The following is a 22,508-nucleotide window of genomic DNA, read 5'->3' on the forward strand; positions in this document are numbered from 1 at the left end:
TCGAGCTACCAAATTCCCTTCACGAAGCATCGCGGTTCAAAATGGTTTACTTTACTGAAAGATAACGACAGTGGAGTTAAAGCGAGATGGAAGTTCATCTCTAACCAACTTTGCTAAATATACGTAAGCACGGTATTAAGCCACAAATGGCAATTAAACCGACAATTTCGTGCAAGAAGCACGGCGTATATGATCGTGGACGAGGACGACTGTATAAATGAAATTTACACAACGACTTTCCAAGGGACATGCACGGGGGACGCGTTGATTTGTTCTAACGCTTAATTCCTACGATTCGCTGCTACTCTCGCTTGTGCGAAACAAGTGTGCGCTTCTTGCGCGTCCGCGTAACTGCGATTCAACCGCATAAATCTGCTCAACCGAGATCCCCTGGCCTTTTTCCGCCGTTGCACAAACGTTCGCGCGTTTCCTGCCAACAATTCCCCAGACGGTCGATTGCCGCAGGGGATAAGAAACCAATTTTATATTTGCAAGTTTCTTTCAAGTCGTATTTGCTTTTTTCATCGGCACGCAGCGTAGTTTTTTGAAGAAAATTCGATATATTCGCGATCTTTCTTAACGTTTTACAACGCTTCGAAATAATCATAGATCGCAGGAGAAAAATACATTTAACAAATACGTTCTCTTTTTATCGAATTTGTGATTTTAACGCGAGATTGACGGGTGACACGGATCGACGTTTTGCATTTTATTTGATTTGGTACGTTTTGAAGAAACGTGTGGGAACTGGCATAAAATTTATTTCACGGTATACAACGGGAAAACGCTTTTAGTGACACTGAATTTTCCACAAAATTCCTTCCTCGTTAAAAGTATTTATCTTGTCCCGTAGTCTTCGATCGCAACGATTATTATAAGAATTATGCAACCGTGCAATATTCGACGCGTTTGAAAGTCGTTCGTAATTGAAGCAAAGATTGCATTAACGTATTACAGACGTACGAATTAGCTTCCACGAATAAACTACATATATTACGATTTGAACAAGTAACATATAATGTCTAGGTTGGAATCTAATCTCTCTGCGCTCTTTTATTTTTTTTTTTTTGTTTTTTTTTAAGTTAATATCACGAATCTGAAAATCGTGCAAAATCGAATCATACACGATGCATATTTATGACACGAAAGCAACAATTTCAGTATGTCGCGAGTATGTATCCTCGTTGGTAGCAGAAACGGTTCGAGATTATAGCGAGTGGTAGACGGTACTGTAATTAGTACGACGAGAAACAAAAAAGAACTCGTTTTCCAAGCAGGACTCGGCGCTGTATAAATTCGAAAAGAAACGTCCACGGGGGACGCTTTAATTGCGAAACTTAGCTTAAGAGCACTTTCGAGCTCTCGTGGAGCCCGCTGAATAAATGCGAATAATCGCTAATGCCTTCGATTTCTTTTCTACGCGTGATCCTTGATCCATATTATAGTTATCTTGCGGCAAAAAAGATTGTCCTGAAACGTGGCACAGCTGCATTTTTCCCCACAAGCGATACGTAACGATAATATTGTGCAAAGGATTTTGTCATAAATTCCTAAGCTTATAAAGATAACCCGTTTCTTTTCAACTTTCGGTTTCCAGTATTTGCAGCAATTTCCAACAAAATTACCGTTGAACAAACATTACGTTTTTTCAAGCGTGCGATATAACGAAGAAAAGTCCGACTATCATAGTCGAATTCTATTTGGGCGAATCTATCGGCTGACGTGCATCTGCCATGAAGAATTCGCTAAATACTTCGGCTACCTGTGATTTTTCTACTGTTGGCTTGGCAACTAAGTGATTGCGGATTTTGCCATTAGGTGGTATTGACAAAATCCGCAACCACTTAATTGCCAAGCCAATAGAAAACGTCCGTTTAATCGGCTGCTAAACCTTTCAAAACCGGATCATTGTAGCCTGTGAGAGTAAAAATTGCTTTTCGTCGATCATTTTTCCGGACAATTTCCTAAACGAGATATAAACGCAAAAATCTGTGACGATTTTACCAGGAATAAGTACATATATTGTTAAATTAAATAACAATTTACAAGTACAACGTTGCTTATACACAGCATCGAACGTGTAAGGAATGAGACTTCTGTTTTAAGACATCAAATCCGGATAAATGTGATTCTATTAGGTTGTCCGAAAAGTTTCTTTCGTTTCATAATGTGATAATAGACGAACAACAATTTGTTTTATATTATTTTATTGAATTAGGTATTTCGTTCCATTTCTATTATTATGTTCGTGCATAATTCAATAAACTAATATAAAACAAAAAACATTGTGCGTGTATTATTTTTTTATAAAACGAAAGAAACTTTTCGGACAAACTAATACTATATACGTGCGTGCGTGCGTGTGTATGTGTGTGTGTGTACACACAAAAAGCGGCGTATTTATGTCTCTAACGTAATGTGTTAGGAATATTTAAAATTGGTGTACGTAGGGTAAAGAAGAAACAGAACATAGATCGTAAATCTCGGTAAAACGATTGGAATAGCTTGGTAGGAGAGGAAAGAGAAAATTAAGAAAGCACATTACACGTGTTCGCTGGAAGTCGTTTTCCCTGCAGATTGCGAGCTTCCGTCGCGAACTCGCCTCCTCTCGAGCGTAAATCAGGGGTGGTTAAAGGGCGGCGACGTTTCTTCGCCGATGAACGCATATGCGTGGAGGATGTTTGCGGACGCAGGCTGAAGGCAGTAAATTACATTGACACACGTGGCGCGACAGAGACAAAGCCCCGGACCCCTGTGTCCATTTACCAGGGACGTGCACGCTGGACGGATCCACGACAATGCGCGTACCGACCGCCTCGAGCTGCAAGTTATTGCCAGCAAAGAAAAACCGTGTGCTACAGGAGTAACAAACACGCTGAGAATCGTAGAAACGTACGTGTAAGCAAAATGAAAGAAGAACAACAGAACCCTTTCGCCAATAAACAAACGAAATTTAATTAATCCTGAAAGCCGTTTTTAATTAAAAGAATGTTTAATCCAGCCGATAAAATTAGAGTTTAATCAAGTTGATACCGACTGAAGATCACAGGTCGAAAAATAAATTCACTTAAAAAGTGGAATATCAAAAATAAAACTTTTATAAATAAGAAAATTTCGATAGAATACTAAAACGAGATTAGTCAGGTTGTTAAATTCTACAAGATCAACGCTATTTAAAGATGAACTGTATGTTAATAGAACAGATAAAAATAATAGAAAGATACAAATGGAATAAAATAGACAAGTTTAAAAGCAGAATATATAAATAGGAAATTACGATATAAATATAGGAATGGCGGAGGGAACGATCGAGAAAAGTTGCAAGGAATGTTGCTAGATTTAATTAACAAGGCGACTAAAATACAAACCCGAAGCTGCACGTTCGAAACAGGATGCCATCCGTATCGACGGTTCGTCATGGACTCCTGACAAATTCCATTGTCAACGCCATTACGTGACCATAATATCGCGATGTTCATGCGTGCCAGCACACGAGCCATGTTGGCCGGCTAATTGCAACGCGTGTAGACGACGTACACGTCCAGATATGTAGTAGCAGGGTGCAGTATACAAAGGACCGTGTTGGCTACAGACACGACCAGAAGCTTTCGCATCGCTGGTCGGTTCCACCTCCCGCAAATCCGCGTACCATCGTCCTCGCAAAGACGCATCGAAAGCACCGGAGCATTTCTGCGACTCGCGGTATATAAAAGCTTCGGTGTATGCCGAGGGGACTGCTTTTACGACGCCACGGTGTAAGTTAAAATTGAAGTGGATGCCGTCTAAAAGTCTAAACGGTCGACCTACTGTCTCGAAAAAAACGTGCCTGCTCTAATACGCCTTGATAGGTTGCTATGTTACAACCGGCGTTACGGGCGCGACGCTTCTCGAGAAGCAGACCACCGTCGCTGTTACTCTGCCGTCTTACGTGGTCTCGCCATGTCGTGTGGTGTTTCGTGCAACAACGTGACTTGGATTTTTGCTTTTAAGAAAGATACCTTTTACCGTGTAGCTTTGACTTTTAGTGCACGAGGCGTGGTTTAATTTGTAATAGAAGGTGATATAACAGAAGTGAGATATCAGAGCTGCGTGGAAGTTAAACAGATTAGGATGGCGGATAATTGCTCTGGCAATGCAGATATCTTGGAACTGTACGGAGTAGGTTATAAGTTACAGGACTCTTAATCAAACGATACTTCGGTAAAATTGCCGCGTAAAATGCGACGAAGAGTACGATCGACCTAGGCAAATAGTCTCTTGTTACGACAGGTTGGCATCGTAAAACGACGAGGTACAATCTAGGCGGCGCCAACTTTCCGGCTAGATACGTGGTATCTATAAGGAAAACTCCAAGTATCGTTGTTCGAGTCGCTGCTATTCGTCGAGTTCGTTTCGTAGAATATTCTTTCCTCGTCGATGTTGTTATCTTGCGTTTGTATTCTCTTCGAAGGCTTTCCACGTAAACATACTTTTGCATTAAAATACTTTCACAATTCTTACCTCAAATTCTTCGCTCTTCATCACACCCGGAACAAAAGAAAGTAGCCCAAACTCATATTTCATGAATCATATCTCGTCGTCGTATCGCTTCTTCGGACTATTTTCGAATATTCTAAGTTCTAAACTTTCACGATGACTAAAATATAGCTATCGATGTATCAAAATCTTCAAGAAATTTCACCTTCTTTTTCCTTTCCTACACTGAAATCCTCGCTAAAACGTCGAAACAAAGCACAACGACTCTAATACCCGCAAATCATATCTTCGAATATTATCTTCGAATTCTAAGCTCTGTCTGCAACGTCATTGATCCAAGAGCACGGACGTCGAATAGAAATGACTCGAGTCTCGTCCATTGCTAATTGGCCCGCGGGATTCACAACGACTCTTGCTAGACCGTTTCGACACGTGTACTTATGTACACATCGAGAGACACGAACAGGCGAAAGAGCAGAAGCTAGGGGCAGAGGGAGAGAGAGAGAGAGAGAGAGAAAGTCACGCTCACAAAGAGCGATGTTGACCACGAGAGATCGTGATTAGAGGAGGTTGTCGATGCTCCGGAGGGGTTTCACCCTCCGATATACGAAATGATATATCGGCGGACGTGTCAGGCTGAAGCATCTGCGCGTTCAGAGGACTTGACGTATACGCGCCGTGTAATCGGAGGATCTGCGGAGGTCACCGCGCTGCTAATGAGTCTTAATGAACGGGCGTGAGAGCGTACGACGACGCGACGATGCCCTCCACGGCGTCCATGTTAATTCCGTGATAGATAAGGGCACTCTGAACACGCGGTTCGTCGGAAGGTTCTTGTTTCTTGTGAAATTTGAAAGGGCACCGACGATGCAACGGTCGTCAGACATCTTCCAATTCTTAAATGGCAGGCTAAGAATGGATCCTTCGTCTCTGTCCGCTCTTCCTATCCATTTAATACTTTGACTGATCAAAACTTCACCTACCACTGTACAACTATACCTTGAAACTTTCCTTGCATCTTAAGAAAACAACTTTGGACAGTTGAAAGATCGACTGTTTCCATAGAAATCCAGCGTGTTGATAAGCCATTTCAATCAATTCTGTGTTACCGAGGCTGTCTCTTCATTTGATCGTGGGATTAGGAAACGAAGATGGAACGTTTAAAAAATATCGATTATTAGAGTATGGCAGATTTATCGTCTACTTTTGCAAGACTCTTTAAACTACTTTGGACAAGCATCGACCTTAGCTACCAAGCGACACTTAACACTTTGACCGCCACGTTGGTCAAATATGACCGGCCATGGCTTCTTCTGTGACACCACATTGGTCATTGGTGACGGAGCGCTTCAACTTCTTGCAATTGTAAAAATTGAATGAAAATTGACAGTTAGGGCATTTTGGATATAACCGATAAATAGAAGATACTTTGAAATAAAAAGTGCCCCACTGAACGATTAAACATTTTTATTAGAACATCAATAAAAAAAAATGAGAACAAATCTTGCATCGGTGCACTGTGTTTGCATCTATTTCTTCGAGGGCTAATCTACGAATATTATTATAAACACACCCTAGAAAATAATCGTAAATGCTGCTTTATAATCATATAATTGAAGTTAGAAGTATGCACATACCTTACTATTATATATAGAATGAGCAAATACTGTTTACTAATGTCTTCTACACGTTTCAACGATATATTCTGCACGTTTTGCTTACGACGAAACAACGAATGCGAATGGTTTGTTGAAATAAACGAAGCCTTGTTATAATATGTCGCTATCAACTGTTACCAAGGCGCCACGGTGGTCATCCGTGACCACCAATAAGATAAACGGTCAACCAAACCAATAAGATAAACAACGGAAGAATGTTGTCTTACATCAAGTTATTATTATCTTGCAATTATATGCTTTGAATAATAAAAATACTCCCGTGGTATCCTGAGCGAAACATCTGATTTCGGCGTGGCAGTCAAAGTGTTGACACTTTACCAACCGTTAGCGATTCAACAGCATACGCACGTCCGACCGGCATCTCAGGCGAAGATTCTCCTTGGCGCCGGCTTTGTTTCGATTTAGACTCTCCAATACCATTCTTTTTGTTCATCGCGAACGGTACGTTTTTCAAATCGGTATAAAACTGTGGCAGCTTACAAAGTAACGCAACTGACGCAACTGAGCAAGGTACCTTAGTACTAAATAACAAATTACTGCTCAAATAATGAGAAAGATTGTCGATGACAAAAAGCCGATTAATAGGCTATCGGTCGGTAAGCGTCGGCGACAAAAAGCCGGTTAATAGGCTATCGGTCGGCAAGCGTCGGCGACAAAAACCCGTTTAATCGGCTATCAGTCGGTAGAGTGTTAATAATGGTTACCGGTAACAAAGAAACAGGTTTCTCATTTATAATGGTTATTCCTGAGCGGACTTGCTCCAACTAAGACACCGATTCTCGTAATATAACTTAATTTCGGTTATACGTAAATTGTCAGGATCGCTGAATATCCATCCAGATGGATAGATACGTAACTATCGTGTAGTTGGGAAAGTTCGATCTTATGGCGAGTTTCTATCGTACAATGAAACCTTCGAACAAAGACTGGTCTTAATCGGAGAGGTACTAAGTTCTAGACATTTTATTCAACAGAAGGATGAAATGTAAAGTTTATTGTCTGACGGAATGTCGGATCTTTTAAAGCGTTATACTGTCGGAGTGGCGGCTCGTTAAACGTAAGTTCGTCGTCCAACTAGAGGTGCAACTTGCATGTAACCTAATTACATCAGTGAAGTGCTGAATATCTGGTCTACCGTGAGTCGAGTCCCTCGACACTGGACGTTCTACGAAAAAATGTAATTGCTTCTGCTCTCTTGAGAAAGAAAGAGATGACATAAACCCTTTTGCGCCCGGTTGCAACTCGCGTGCGAGTGACCTTTTTTTGATAGAGTACGAAGATAAATTGCATTCTCTTGGCGTATCTATCGTCGAAAGTTTCGTGATTAATGGGACAAACGGGCAGTAGGGAAAAATGAGGTTATCGGAATCGTTCGAAGGCCAAAATAATTACGATAGCTGATTACTGATATTTGCGGAAAATTCCAACTTGCAAAAATGTGTAAAATATTCAGAGTGACGTACTGTTTGCGATATTTATTAGACAGTACAAGTTCCCACGCATGTATTTAAGTTCTATCGGTCTCTTATCAAATAGCTTATTACGTTCGAAGATTGTCTTTAACTTCTCGAATTTAAAGTCAGAAGAACCTTGCACTGATATTTCAATTATTCCTGAGCTTAATAACGAGATTTAATTTGTTGCAAATTTTCTTACATGCGTAATACGTAACACGTGATTTATAGTAAACTTTTTCTTCTTTAATATGGTTGATGATCGACAATGCGATAAAACTTAATAAGCGAAATAGACCTGTCTATGCAACGTGCACTACGGCATTACACAAAATCATTCTTTTGAAAAACGAAAACGCATGAAAACAGATAGAAGTCAAAGTAATTGTACGAAAAGAAAAGAGTGGCAGCCATCTCCTCAGCTTCCGGCATTTTCTCGTTAACACGGTTCGAGGGATCCCATTGACACGCGAAATTCGCCATGGCAACACGACGACCCTTTGCTCGCTCTTTCCCTTCCATCCTTTTGCGTCGTGCGAATCGGCACCACAGGTCGACACTCAGACACGAACCATCCGATTTAAAGGAAGTTTGACAAGCGACCAAGGATTTTTCTCCTCGGTCAAACAAAGAGTTCGATTTCACTCGATCTGGCTAACTGGAAAGGCGATGAAAGCGGAGGGAGAGGAAGCCGACTCGACTTAAAGAAGAAGAAGAAGAAGAGGGACGAGGAAAAAGAAAATTACATCAGCTGCTTGGCAGCGATCCTTTTCGTACCATCCTAACCCCCGTTTCTTCTTCGCCCCTTTCTTACTACGCGAGCCAGCTTCTACGAAATTCAACCTTCTTCTTGTCCGTTTGCTACTTCTGGGAACCTCTTGCACGTTTTCGCCAGCAACCAACACACGGCTAACGATCGCACACCTACCAAACCCACGCAAAACGAATGCGAGAAAGTATAGATACCGTGAATGAATTGCCTTGCATCGCAACATTGCGAATATATGAAATTCTCGGCTGTCGCTAGAGACTCGACGAAATCCACGCGAAGATGAAAATTGCGACGAGATGCTGGATGAACGTTTTTTCCAACGGTAAAATTTCAATTCAACCAACATCCAAGAGAATTGGATGCTACGAAGGATCGACCCACCCTCGGATATGCGTACGTCGAAGCTGGTGAAAGGAATGGAGAGATACACAATCCGTCAGACTTTTAGCTGTTCATTTCCGTACGATAGAAAGAAAAATTTGTGTCGCTTGTAGACAGAGGATTCGCATCGTCTTTTTAAATTTATGAAAGTTTATCCTGTCGTGTTCAACGAATTCGACATTAATTCTCTGTAATTAGAATTTGGTCAATTTATCGTAATCCACCAGACTTTCGGTTTCGTCTGTAAATTAGATTAGAAACTTATAATTGCTATTAAGCGAGTATCAGTAAAACACAATAACCCGACGATAAACAAACGAAATGCTTACTTCTACGGAATTACATCTACGAACCCTTTAAAATTACAATTTTGCTCGTTTATGTGCGAGAAAGAGTAGAATTCGTTACGCTGCAGAAGCTTAATCGGAAAACTCGGATCTGATAATTGCCATGAAACGATAATAAAACACAATAATCCAGTGACAACAAGCGGATGCAAGCTAAAATGTAAGAAGTATAGTTCTCCAAGTTACCTGGCGTTACGAAGACCTAATCGCATATTCTGGTAGCAAAAAGAAATTGCATAAAGAATGTTGTTAACCAGTGTAACGACTGGTGTCAGAAGAACGTGGCGTGTCCAGAAATTGAGAAACTAGAGTCTACGACGTTGCCTACGTCGACCAAGAAGAGTAGCAAGGTGCGGTTTGAACTGGCGAAAAGCTATTCGTCTTGGTGCACACCAAGAACGCCACTTATGGTAATATTTCGTACATCGCGCTGCATGCATAATGCACAGCTCTAGAACTCGGAATTTATGTTTCGAGGACGAGAAGCCCGTTGTTACGAGGACTCGGCGGAGGATTCGTGTCTTCTGTCCGCAAGAAACATCTGCCACCGGCGTGGTAGGTATGCCGTGTAACCGAACGAAGAATAGAGAGAACCAGCTTCTACTCTTTCAGGGATCGCGACCGGCCTTCTACTCGCTGCACGGTCACTTTAAAAAACGATTAACGCTTCACGGACCGCGTGCAGCTCGATCTTCAATAAACGTCATCGTTTTTCCACGATAAACGTACAAAGCGTGGGGGAAAAAGAAATACGATGGAGCGTGGGTGTTGGGAACGATTCTACTATTAGCATGATTATTATTCGATAATTATTGTCTTACGTAGCGTAATTCCGTGTTGGTAATTATATATTTGTAGGGAGAATTTTAATTTCGTTGTATTTCGATTCTTACAACCCGTATGCTTCCACGTGTTAAAATACTTACATTTTTATACGTATTGGGTTGGCAACTAAGTGATTGCGGATTTTGACAATACCACCTAATGGCAAAATCCGCAATCGCTTAGTTGGCAACCCAATGCTTCTGTAAGATTCAGATAAATATGGATCTAGTTTTTAGAAAAATTGTAATTATATCTCCCTTTTACCGAACCCTTTATTTAACTTGATTTTAGTTTTCGAATCGATAAAATAGACATTTGCCTTCGCAGCGTTTCTTAATGAACGACCGTAGGTAGCTTGATTCATTTGCTGAGTAATAATTTCCCATGGAATTCAGCAAGCGTGTTAGCTTGTAGACGCTGAGAATCGCAAGAAAGCTGCCATAGAATGCAAATCACAGTGAAGCAGCAGCGAAGAGGGTTGGACGAGTGGAGGCGAAAACAGATTTGCAAGCCCGGGCCACTGGCGGATTTCACTTTCGGTGGCAACGAGATCGATGCAACATCCCGGAGAAGAGAAAAACTCGTGCCAAGTAAACAGGAAGTTCTGTTACGACCGTGACAGAGGGGTGGTGAAGAGACGCATCGCAGACGGAATAACGAGTTACCATAAAACAGACTCTGTTTCATAAGGAAATGCCATTGAGATTCATCTTCGAAACGTTTCGTGTATTTTTCGTGAAAGACAAATATTAGTTCGACGAGAAAAAAAGCTCTTAACGTTCACCACTGTAATCTTACTTAGCTGGATTTTATATTTGACCTCTTATCGCAAATGTATAAATAGAACTATTATTTTCCCGAGAAATAACATTCCATATAAATTTCCGCACAGTTTTATAATAAAGTTAACGGAATAAGAAAAAGCTACGTGTTTTGTAGCAATATGTCTCTCTAAAAATCAATGACATCTTAAAAGCCAAAAAAAATAGGGTAACGCGATGACGTTACAGATACTTGTTAACATTTATTATGAAATTTACGATGACTTATATTATCCGATATTATCCAGTTTTTTTTTTTTTTAAGAAGATCAATACCAGTCACGTAACTAGATAGTGGAATTAAAAAAATGTACGAGAAGCGGAGTTGATCGTTCTGGCTTCTGAAAGACTTGTACGCAGGATCGATATTTATTGGCCATAAAAATATCGTAAATTTTCTCACAAGTTTGAAAGCTGAATGGAATCGGCCTGTCCGTAGTTATCGAACTAATTAGTATACTTCATCTGCCAAGTTGAAGGAACTCTAGCTATACTTTAATAGGTACCGGTTTTCAGTGAATGGCAGTTCTATATATACAATATACATATACACGCTATCGATAGCCTTTGAAATATCGGCAATTTCGCTTGAATGAACGATTCGATATCATTTCCAGTACAATGCAGTTCCGCTCCTCGATCTGTTTACCAAGTTCACGTACGTTTATACGACAAGAAGGAAAGCAAAAGTGGAAAAAGACGTGCATGAAAGAAACACGTAGAAAGAATGAAAAAACATATATAACGAGGCGTATGTTTGTTGAACGCGAACGTGAAATATAGTCGAGCGTGTCCCGTTCGAAATGATAAACTGCAGTCTTTCGAATGATCGGCTATTGCCCTATCGATGGGTATGAATCAATCGGTTAACGGTAGATTCGGGGCAGTCGATGTCTTGTTTTATTGTCACCGATAGCCTCTCGACACGCGGTGACAAAATTGCAAACGATCGTCAACTGCGAATCGTGATATTCCGCTGTAATACATAACCCAAGCTTCTGTTGTCGACGCAAGATTATTGACCTTATAGTTCGAGTTCGTGTACCTTAACCGCATTAACGTAACGTTCGAAAAAACGGAGGTGCGAGTAAAAACAAATACAAGCTACGCGTCATGTAATATAACGTGTTTCGATATTTTGCATGCGACACGGTGCTGCAATAACGAATAGCCGAAACTAAGCTAATAAGATCATTAGACACGAGTTTGTTAACATACGTTGATATGTAATGAATACAGACAGTAACATCATATGTAGCTGCAAAACTTAAACTTCTTGTGTGTTGAAACAACGCGATAACCAATAATTTCCGATACAAAGAGCCGCGTAAGCGATTGGAGGAGGGATTCCCATAGAAGGAAGGAAATCGCTACCCAGACACAATGGTGGTAGCAAAGAAACAGAAGGTGCATCGTTAACCTTCGTCCGGTCGGTGGAAACTGCGGTCCGGGCGGCGAGCAGCTGTTCCGAAAGTGCGGACTGGTTTCGAGGCCGAGTTGGCCTCGGTCGAAAGTAAAAGCGTGTAACCGTAACCGGTATCGGCGCGACGGATCACGGCTACAATCGCGTTGGTTATACATAGGAATCTATCTTTACGTGTCTACACAGCGGCCGGATCACGGTTACCTATGGTCGCGGAAATAGAAGCACGAAAGAGTCGTCTAACGTGTCGCCTAACCTTAACCTATCGCGCGGTTTTTGTTCTCTCTGAGTGTTCTCACTCACCTAGCGGGACGCGTAGAGCCGGCCAGAACTCCGGAAGCCAGACGGGGAGACGTGCAGCGTCCAGTCTTCGCGAGCGTGTAAAATCCCCGTGTGCTTCTTCTTCCACCACTGTGTCTATTCGCACCGACGAGAAAGACGCACGCTCCTCGCGAGCCGGTCGAGAAAAGAACAGCGACAGCAGCGGCGGCTGCGGCCGAACTGAAACCACGCTCCCTTTTTCTCTCTCTGGCTTTCGATTGTCCCGTTCGACCGGCCTTGTCGCGGACACGCACGCCGTTACCAGAAATATTCGTTACAGAAGAGAAAACAGAGCGGAAAAAATGTAAAGAGAACTACACCACCAGCGACGACAAACGAGGACGACGAGCACCGCGACGATCCGCGTAGGCGCTGGGCGCGTACTGTGCCGAACCAACGAAAGCAGTATGGCGCCCGGCAGCTTTCCTGCTGCGCGCTCGCTCCTCTTTGTCCCCTACCACGCGCCTCCGTCTCCCTCCCACCATAATCCAGCTACATGCCTTCTCTCTTTTTATCTCCGTCTCACTCCCATACGCGAATAGGTTATGGATCGTCCGACTCTGTCGCGCGGCATGCGCCCACCACGTTACCCCTAGTGATGGGCATTTGAATACCTCTGTCGTAAATTTTCCAATGGCACAATTTTATGGAGGTTTCGATCCAGTTCTTAACGGATTAAGAAATGATCGGTGGTATCTACAAGGTTCGTCGATTAACGTCCGTGTTATTTTAAATAACTTTACCGTGTTAGACTTGGAAACTTTTATACAGAATCAGATACTATAAAATCACCATACTTCGACGCTCTTTTACCTTCGATATCTTTCCAAATGAATCTAAACCCTTGTCATACGTTGAACCCAATTCGACGTTCCTCGAACCCATCGCTCACTCCCAAGCCTCTCTTTCTCTCTCTCGCGCGCGCGTCAATCTAGTGCACTCTATCGCTCGTCTTTCTCGACGCACCGCTAAACTGCTCTTTCTCTATCTCTCCGCTGTTGGCCAGGATTCTCTCCTTTTCTCTTCAGGAGTTCATCCTTCTTCAACCAAGACTCTTCATCACGCTGCACCTTCGTTTCACCCAGCACCAAGAGTATCGAGTATCTCCCTTTCGCTTATATCGCGCATATGTCCGTCTTTCTCTCGCCAAACCAACTTCCCCCTCCATCGGCTCGACGTCCAGCGTTCCCCACCAGTACGTCTGGCGATTTGAAAGTGGGGAGAGACAGCGACGATCGTGCGGAACAGAGACGGACGAGGATACTTTCCGTTAGCGCCGTCGGCGACGAGCCAATGGAGGCACAGCAGGAGCAGTGTCCCCTGCGAGGTCGCGCGACCAGACGCCTCGCTTTCCCCCAGAGAACGCGGCAGCGTGGGCGAGAGATGAGATTAAAATTAGATCGATTGTCTTTAATAACCTGTGCAGCGCCGTATCGCGCCGGCCAATGCTTCGCGTTAACCAAATGCAACAGTTTGGAATTGCACACTCGCTGCAGCATCGCGATCGAACATCGGCCATGCCCACTTTTATCTTTTCTAGCCGACGAAGCCGATTGCGAAACGAACGCCGCGGTTTTCGCGGGGAGAAAGGTCGAAGGTGTTGATAAAGTTGTCTGTCGACGCTGCATTTTTGTACACGTTGCGAAACAGGAAGAATATCGTTGTAGAAAGTATGAGAAGATTTTTTTACAGTAACATGATGAACTCATCCTTCACCAGTCCTTGTGGAACCGAACCATTGGCCGGATAAATCGGATCATCGATTAACCCGAAAGTATCTAGGTATCTCGTCTCATAACTGAGTCGTTGACTCATACCTGGAAGGTAGATATAATACATGCAATGTACTCGGATAGAATAACGTTAATTAAACATCTCTTTTTGCAGAGGAAATCATTGATCTTTGTTCACTTCTTGAAAAAAATATACCGTAAGTATAGTGTGTATTCTATATACTTTTGCCTCTTTATTCCTATAAGTGTATGGAAACGTCCACAAACTAATAATAAAACAGTCAAAGTGATTAAGAAAGTGATTCAGCGTTTTTTACGTTTATTAAACTTGATTATACTTTAATCGATAGCATAGAAATAGCAAGAAATACCGTGTACACTTACTTTGTTACACTAAGCGTTTGTAGATATGCAATTGTTACTCCATTCGGTTTATGGAACGTAACATTTTACATCTATGCGGGATCGTAGGATGGCTAACGTATATATCGGAAGGAATTTTATGCGAGGATTTTTAAAAACGGATATTAACATCGAGGAGGGAAAATCTCGCGGACGGATCGAGTGGAAGAACACGGAGTAGGCGTTGGGGCCACGTGGGCATCCGTGTGATGTAGAAAATGCCAGGGAAGCGAAGACAAGCGTGAACGTAGCAGGATAGATGATTCATTATATTGCGTGCGGAATATTAACGAAAAAGGAACAGCAGAAAAATAACAGAAGATATCGAGCCTGTTCGTGGAAACGAGTAGCTCGGCTATACGTAAATATCCAGAAACGAGAAAACGAACAAATATAACATATCGATATATGGTTGACGTTTAATCGCAGTTAAACGAAGCACCGTGTCGCCTTGTAAGATTCATCTGCCAGTTAATCTCCTTATTAAGTTTTATTACATACTCGGCCGTCTAATTGCCTCGTTAGAATTAAGTTAATTTTAGGTATCGATCGTAGCCCCGATAACGGACATCGATCGCCGGATCCTCTTCGGTGTCATTACCTCGTCGTCTCGTTGATATCCCACGGAAAATCGTGTCTCTTTTAATAAAGCTGATCGCGAAGGCAAACGCGTTAGGTTACGCTTGATTTTCTCTGATATTTCAGCCGGCAGAACACGACGTTTGCACGGAAGTTGCGCCGGAATATTGATTTCGTTCGAGCGACTGTCTCGATAGAAGCGATATTTGCCGTATAATTCGTTAGCGAGCTTGTCTTCTTTACGCGAGCCGCGTTCGACTCGCCCGTGATCTCTACGAGCGATAAAACATTTCCAATCTCGAGCATTTCGAGACTCGTTGCTTCGAGATGCCAGGATTTGTTCCGCGTTTTCCTTTTTCCAGCGGGACAAGCGAGTTGCGCGGTTAAAACGATCGCGATCCAACGTTCCGCCGTCGAACGCATAAAGATTCGATAACGCCGAAACTCGCCAAGTTGCCGGTGAGTTTCCGATCGGAAACAAGTTTGCCACACGGTGTCGTCCGCGAGAACGTAGCAACCTGTCGGTGAACGCTGACTCCAATTTCGTCGCGATAATCACGGAGGGAAGAGATTACGGGCGCGGAGAAAACGAGCGTCCAGGGAGCAGTCGGTGTCTACCGTAGAATCTTTTATTTATCAACTCGAGTCACATCGGTGGAGCGGTAGTCGTGACGAGGGTGGGAGGAAGTCTCGCGAGAAGCAAGAATAAGAAGACGGTGACGCGAGAAAGAGGTACAAAACGCGAGAACGCCGGTCACCGGACGGCAGCAATATCGCTGAAGAGAATTTCAAATCGGAGCTAATAGAAAGCAACGACGAACGAACGAAATAAGAGGCGCTGCATGGGGATGCCGCGTCTCGACTCGGTCGGCCCCCTTTCATCTCCATGGATGCAGACCCTCAGCGATCCTCAACCTTGACAGCCCTGTTCCTGTAATTGCATGGAAATCCGGGCTGGCTGATTCTGCTTCGGGCATGGCCACGACGGCGACGCCTCTCGAGTAAACACAGCCTCGAGCCAGGCTCGAACGCACCAGCTCGAGGGATCGGTTAAGTAACGACAACGTATTATTCCTTAATCTCGCTCACGATAGAACGTAATTACGGATACACGACGAACGAATCGCACGATTACCGAGGTTCACGATAGGATCGGATGTCGATCGATCTTTCCATAGGGAAGGAACACCTTGATTGCTATACATGACTGTATCAGGCGTATCATAGGCCGTGGCTCGTATTAAAATTTATTATCGACCGATTCGATTATTGGTGAAACATTAAATTAGGCCATGAAACGAGCCGCTTCTGCCGCCGCAGACGATCCCGCGCAGCCGATCTCAGCCGTACGGAAAATTGCAGCTTCTTTCCGGCTAAGACTCGTATGCTTATTAATATGAAATTGTGGTAATCGTATTTATGTGAACGGTAGTATAGTATGGTATGCTACGTATACGTCTTCTTTTAGATCCTCGTCTGGGACACGTTTGATAATAATCGTTCGACTCGTAAATGTATTTATTCCCTTCCTTAATTAACCGAGTACGGAAATCATTCTCTGCCGTAACATACAGTGGCTCGTGAAGGTACTTGAACACTTACGATAGGAAACTTTTGCGTGCATGTCGTGCGTGTTATACGAAACATTTTGAAATTCCACTGTTACGGCTGATACGATTATATCGATCAAATTTGAAGGCAATCTGAAAATTACAGGATACAGCAAAAATTCAATCAGAAAGTAGTTTACATCGCGAATTGCCTGGTTACTTTAGTGACAGTCGACGCTCACTACGATACTAATGAAATTTCAAAGTGTCTCGTATAACGAAAGATTTCGAATACTTTCGCGAGCCACTACAAAGCTACATAAATAATTGTTATTGGCTACTGCGTCTGTTCTAACAATTGTATGTCTCAATTGCATGAATCAACTGGCATTACGATACAATTACGTTCTGTTCTCCACTCGTTTGAGAGCGAAATACATACATCATAGCTTAGACGTAATTCCAGCAAAATACCTCGCTGGAGAAACTACTGCTGGATCGGTGGAATCGTTGAAGCGCACGGAAATCGTGTAGCGGCCGTGGCCGCGACATTAATCGACCGGTGCGCGCCATATGCGCGTACAGCAACCGCAGGTAACCGCAGCCGATAACCTGTTCAGTTTATCTTGTTGCAGCACCACCGCGAAACTTCGCGGCGTGTAACGTCGTTTCCATTACTTTTTCGCCGACGATCGCACACGATCGATGCGACGTAATGCGGCCTAATGCTTCTTCAAATCGCAACTTCCAAGTTAGAAGCGACACGGGATGGAAAACCGAGGAATAAAAAATAGAAAGCGAAAAACAAGAGCAAAAAACGGGTTATCTTTTAAATACTCGGTTGAAGCATCGATTTGTCGGATATCGACCGATGATGAATCGCGCAACTCGTGGATTAAAAACAAAGAGAGAGAGAGAGAGAGAGAGAGAGAGATAAAAAAAAGAAGAAAGGCAAAATAAGAAAAACGAACAACCAGACAGCAAGCAGTTTCTATTCATCGATAAATCGTTATAGCTATTTGCACATCGGCTCGCTGACTTTTTGTCGAAAGTTCGGAGAAGCACGAGCGCGGATATTGAAAGCAGCAAGTATGCCAAAAAATTCGTGCGGCCGCGTCACGAAACTGGTTACCCTGGCTTTCTATGGTCAACCGGTAGACGCGGATGCATCGAAGACGGGCAGGTGAATGGGCCCGATTCATCACAGCTAGACCTTCGCCTTCGCATTTCCTCGTATGTACACATAGGAAGTTGGCGTAGTTCGATTGCAGCGATACATCTCATGTATGAGGTAATTTGCCCGCCATTGAAAAATATCGAAATGGAGTTTGATAATCGGTTAGCGAAGGCAGAACGTTGCACCGCGTTACAGATTAGGTATGCGCAATACGAAGGTACATTGGATGTTCAGTTTTTTTCTATAATTACACGCGCATTTCGATTTTATCGGAATTGGTATATTCGAGCACGTCGGTTTCCCATTAAAGACGTTTGATAGTTTACGGTACGTTTAAGGGTAAGGGCTGCGCTCCAAGGGTGGATAGAGCGTCTGTGGTTTTGTGGTTCTTTCGAGTAATAGCTTGACATTATGCGTCAGAGGATGAATAAGATCCAAGAAGTTGCTCCAAGTCTCGATTATTATTGACCGCGAGATGCAATCATACACCACCGCTCTAGACATGTATAATCTTTGCCTCTTTCCTTCGATCATTCTTCATCGTCGTTGGCTTTTACAGCGTGCAACAGCTGCGGAAAAATTACATGAATTTGAAGACTCGCAAGGAGCAAGTATATCAATCGGAGCAGCGTTCTTCTAGCTGACAAAACGACGACTGGTCTCAAGCTGGCAGACGATAACAGCGGCTTCTTTAATTAGTGGCGCGGCGCTTCTCTTCGGGGCTGATACCGCAGGGCTTGGTCGCAAAAAGGAACCGCGAGGAACGAGCTTTTATAGGTAGTAGCAGTCGGCTAAAAGATGGATGAAGACAAGCAATTGCACGCGGAGGGAGGTCTTTTTGCCGCAGTCTCTTCCGGCTGAAAGTGCGCTTCGTAAATTTGTCGTGATGCGGCGAAATCGAAAAATCTCGATGAACCGTGAAGGAAGTTGTGGCCGTACGTTTGTCTGAGCCGAGTCTCCCATCCAGCAAGCTATCCTTGTTACATTATTATTTCCATTACGATGTTCCTCCTTTCACAAAGCCATCGATTCAACGTGGTACGTCTCCATTGCGAGTTATCTGCCGCCAATAAGTCTTGACGTAGAAAATGCTCGCAACGGACTAACGGAAGAACGCTATCCGATTGAACTAAATTGAAAAATATATGGTTTCACCGCAGATTCACGCCATCTTCCACTTACTTCGGAAGGTGTTATTGATTGGACCATGAGACGATCGTCGAACGATGTGCAAGTGGCCTCGCAGTTACTTTCAAGCTCTAAGTGGCCTCGAAACGAACAGTTGTGAAGCCTTGAGATGATCTAGAACGACTTTGAATAGAACGCCGAATGAGCTCGATAATCTTCAGATTTCCACCAAATGATAATCGATTAATCGATCGATCTTGCGTAATAGATAACTTTCCAAGATAATCTATAATTTGTAATATATCCTGATAAGAAATTATTCTTGAATCAAAGCATGTATACGCTTATAAGCACGATTTTATCTACAACTACGTGTAAATTGTTGCGGTTTGCTCATCGTGTGGAAACTCTGAATTATTTTCTTTAATTCATGGACGCTCTGTACGTGCTTCTCTTTTGGGAACGTGTTCTAGCATCGTAAACGATTTCCGGTTTACAAAAGTACTATATATCTTTCGTCAGGGACGCAGGTTAAGTTCAAACAATTTCGTCCCTGTTCTCCGACCATCTTTTATTCTTCTTCCGAATTCTGTGTTTTTTCTTTTTCCTAAATTCTAACTTTCAGAGCGTGCCGTTAACACACACATACACATAGAAACGGAGGAAACAGAGAGATTCGGGGAAATTGTTACGTTCATCGGGAAATAGCTGGAACCTCTGCAATTTCGTATCGAAGTCCGAGAAGTACTTGGTAACAATCCGATGCCTTTGTTTCGATGGGATCCGTGGAATTAAAGCAAGCGGAACTTTTCATGGAAAAATACCATGGCCGATCGATGGTAACCGAACGTCCACTGCAATATTACCTACTTTTAAAAATACAAAATGTGTTTTACGCATACACTGTTGGCCACAAGCATTACGACACGTGTTGATATTTGCTTCCAATTGGATGTTGTTCGTTGCCTCTACCTTCTAGTTACTTTATTGCAAATTGGTTATTTCATTTGCATCATATGCGGTAGCTTACGTTGTCCCAATGTGTGTACGTAAGTGTGTATCGGCATACTTGTAAAAACCTTTTACGACCGTAATGTGTGTCTTATACGAAACATTTCTAAAGTTCATTAACACCGTAATGAGAATGCTTGCTGACGCACACATTTGCAATTTTCTATGGTAATTGTTCGAATACTTTCGTGAACCGCAGATTATGGTATGCCAATAGTCATGACCGACGACAGTTTAGTATTTTCTAATTTACCATAAAACGTGGATAACAGCGCGATAATTGCCGGGCGAGAGATAAAACGAATCCCAAACAGACATATAATATCGAGTGATACTTTCACATTTCCAACGGTTCGCCAGAATATTCCACGCTCATCCCTGCAAAGGTTGCAGCCAAATACGCGAAGAGAAAGCAACATGATTCTACCGTATCGTGAAGTGTACAACGTTGTACCCATCGATGTGTTTCAAGGGGATATCGAAATACCATTAGATTCCCAGACAAAATACACAGGCGTTAGGTGCGTATGTAGGTTCGCGATTTCGCGACGATTTCGCAACCAGCCTGTACCGGTTCAATGATAAATAAGACGAGCGAAGCGTGCCCCTCGGACCAGTAGTTTCCGGTCCAACGAACTTCCCTTAAATGTCGCGAGGGAACGACGAATGACGGAAATCGTATGTCTTCCAGTTACGAATGACGTATGCGGCTCGTTTAAACGGAAGTGGTACTCAAAGGTTTAGAAGCAATAGGCTTAAACTATACTCTCGATCGCTGTTGTTAAATTGTTGGTAATATTATATTTTTAATTGCTATATAAGCGGTATTCATTTCCATATTGTTAACGTCATTGGTATTGTCATTTAGATATATCTCCATAATACTTTCGTAATAGCAACTGTACCGTACGGTATTATTCATTTAATACGAATTAGTCTGCTCTGGTAAATCAAATTCGATTATATTATGATACAACAATGTACATTAAATAATAAATTATATAATACGACAGTCGAAGCTACGTAGATATACTTGAATTTTTTTCCTCGCGATAATTCTCAAAATAATATCTCCACTCTTAATTACGTTGCCTCGTTTAATTAGCACAGCCTTCATTAATCGTATTGATGTTCGTTATTCATTAACACTTTGACTGCCACGCCGAAATCACACGTTTCGCTCAGGACGCCACGGGAGTATTTTTATTATTCAAAGCATACAATGGCAAAATAATAAATTGATGATGTAAGACAGCATTCTTCCCAATGGACCGTTTATCTTATTGGTGATCACGGGTGACCACCGTGGCGCCTTGGTAACAGTTGATAGCGACATATTAGGTTAAGTAAAAAGTTCTGAGCGTTTTTCGCTAGATGTCTTTAGTGAGCCATATCTCACGATGTGCACATCGCATCGAGTCATAGTATACACCGATTTCAAGGTGATATTACGCATCAAAAAGGTTCTTTGTCAGTTTTGTGTTCGGTGAAGCCAGTTGTGTGTTACAGCGTTCGAAAATGGAGATAAAAAAAGAGAAAATTCGATACATTCTTCAGTACCACTACGACCAAGGTGAAAAGGCGGAGCAGGCGGCCAAAAAAATTTGTGCTGTTTATGGACCCAGTACAGTATCGAATGCAACAGCAAAGCGGTGGTTCCAACGATTCCGTTCTGGTAATATGGACGTCGAAGATGAGGCACGCTCTGGTAGGCCAATCGTCGAAAATGTGGATAAAATCATGGAAATCGTCGAGTCGGACCGGCATGTGAGCACTTATTCCATTGCCCAGGAACTGAAGATTAGCCAGAAAACCGTTTGGAACCATTTGCATAAGGCTGGTCTCAAGAAGAAGCTCGACGTATGGGTGCCACATGAATTGACGCAAAAGAACCTTTTGGACCGAATTGATGCCTGCGATTCTTTGTTGAGACGTAACGAAATCGACCCATTTTTGAAGCGGATGGTGACTGGCGATGAAAAATGGGTCACATACGAGAACAACAGCCGAAAAAGATCGTGGTCCAATCGCGGTGGGCCGGCCCAAACGATCGCCAAGCGTGGATTAACGGCCAAGAAGGTTTTATTGTGTGTTTGGTGGGATTGGAAGGGAATCATCCATTATGAGCTGCTCCCATCGGGGCAAACACTTAATTCGGACCTCTATTGTCAACAACTGACCAGACTGAAGCAGGCGATCGACCAGAAGCGGCCAGAATTGGCCAATAGGAAAGGTGTTGTGTTCCATCAAGACAACGCCAGGCCGCACACATCTTTAACGACGCGTCAGAAGCTCCGAGAGCTTGGCTGGGAGGTTCTATCGCATCCGCCGTACAGTCCAGACCTGGCACCAAGCGATTATCACCTTTTTAAGTTTTTGCAAAATTTTCTTGATGGTACAAAACTGGCCTCAAGAGAGGCTTGTGAAAA

At 42.9% G+C, this 22,508-nt stretch overlaps 1 protein-coding gene across 3 annotated transcripts in view; it reads right to left on the reverse strand.

The window, feature by feature from the left end:
• The window catches only part of LOC138186424 (dystroglycan 1), a 109,409-nt gene extending 96,499 nt beyond the window's left edge, over positions 1-12,910 (reverse strand). For 2 of the 3 annotated variants that reach the window (XM_069126304.1, XM_069126302.1), the window contains exon 1: positions 12,482-12,910. The gene's annotated coding sequence lies outside the window, so the exon portion shown is untranslated. The remainder of the gene's footprint in view (positions 1-12,481) is intronic. The other variant, XM_069126306.1, reaches the window with a different exon arrangement.
• Between the last annotated feature and the right edge of the window lie 9,598 nt (positions 12,911-22,508).

This window comes from Bombus flavifrons, chromosome 13 (assembly GCF_040668555.2).
Source record: "Bombus flavifrons isolate JBK064 chromosome 13, iyBomFlav1_principal, whole genome shotgun sequence".
NCBI lineage: Eukaryota > Metazoa > Arthropoda > Insecta > Hymenoptera > Apidae > Bombus > Bombus flavifrons.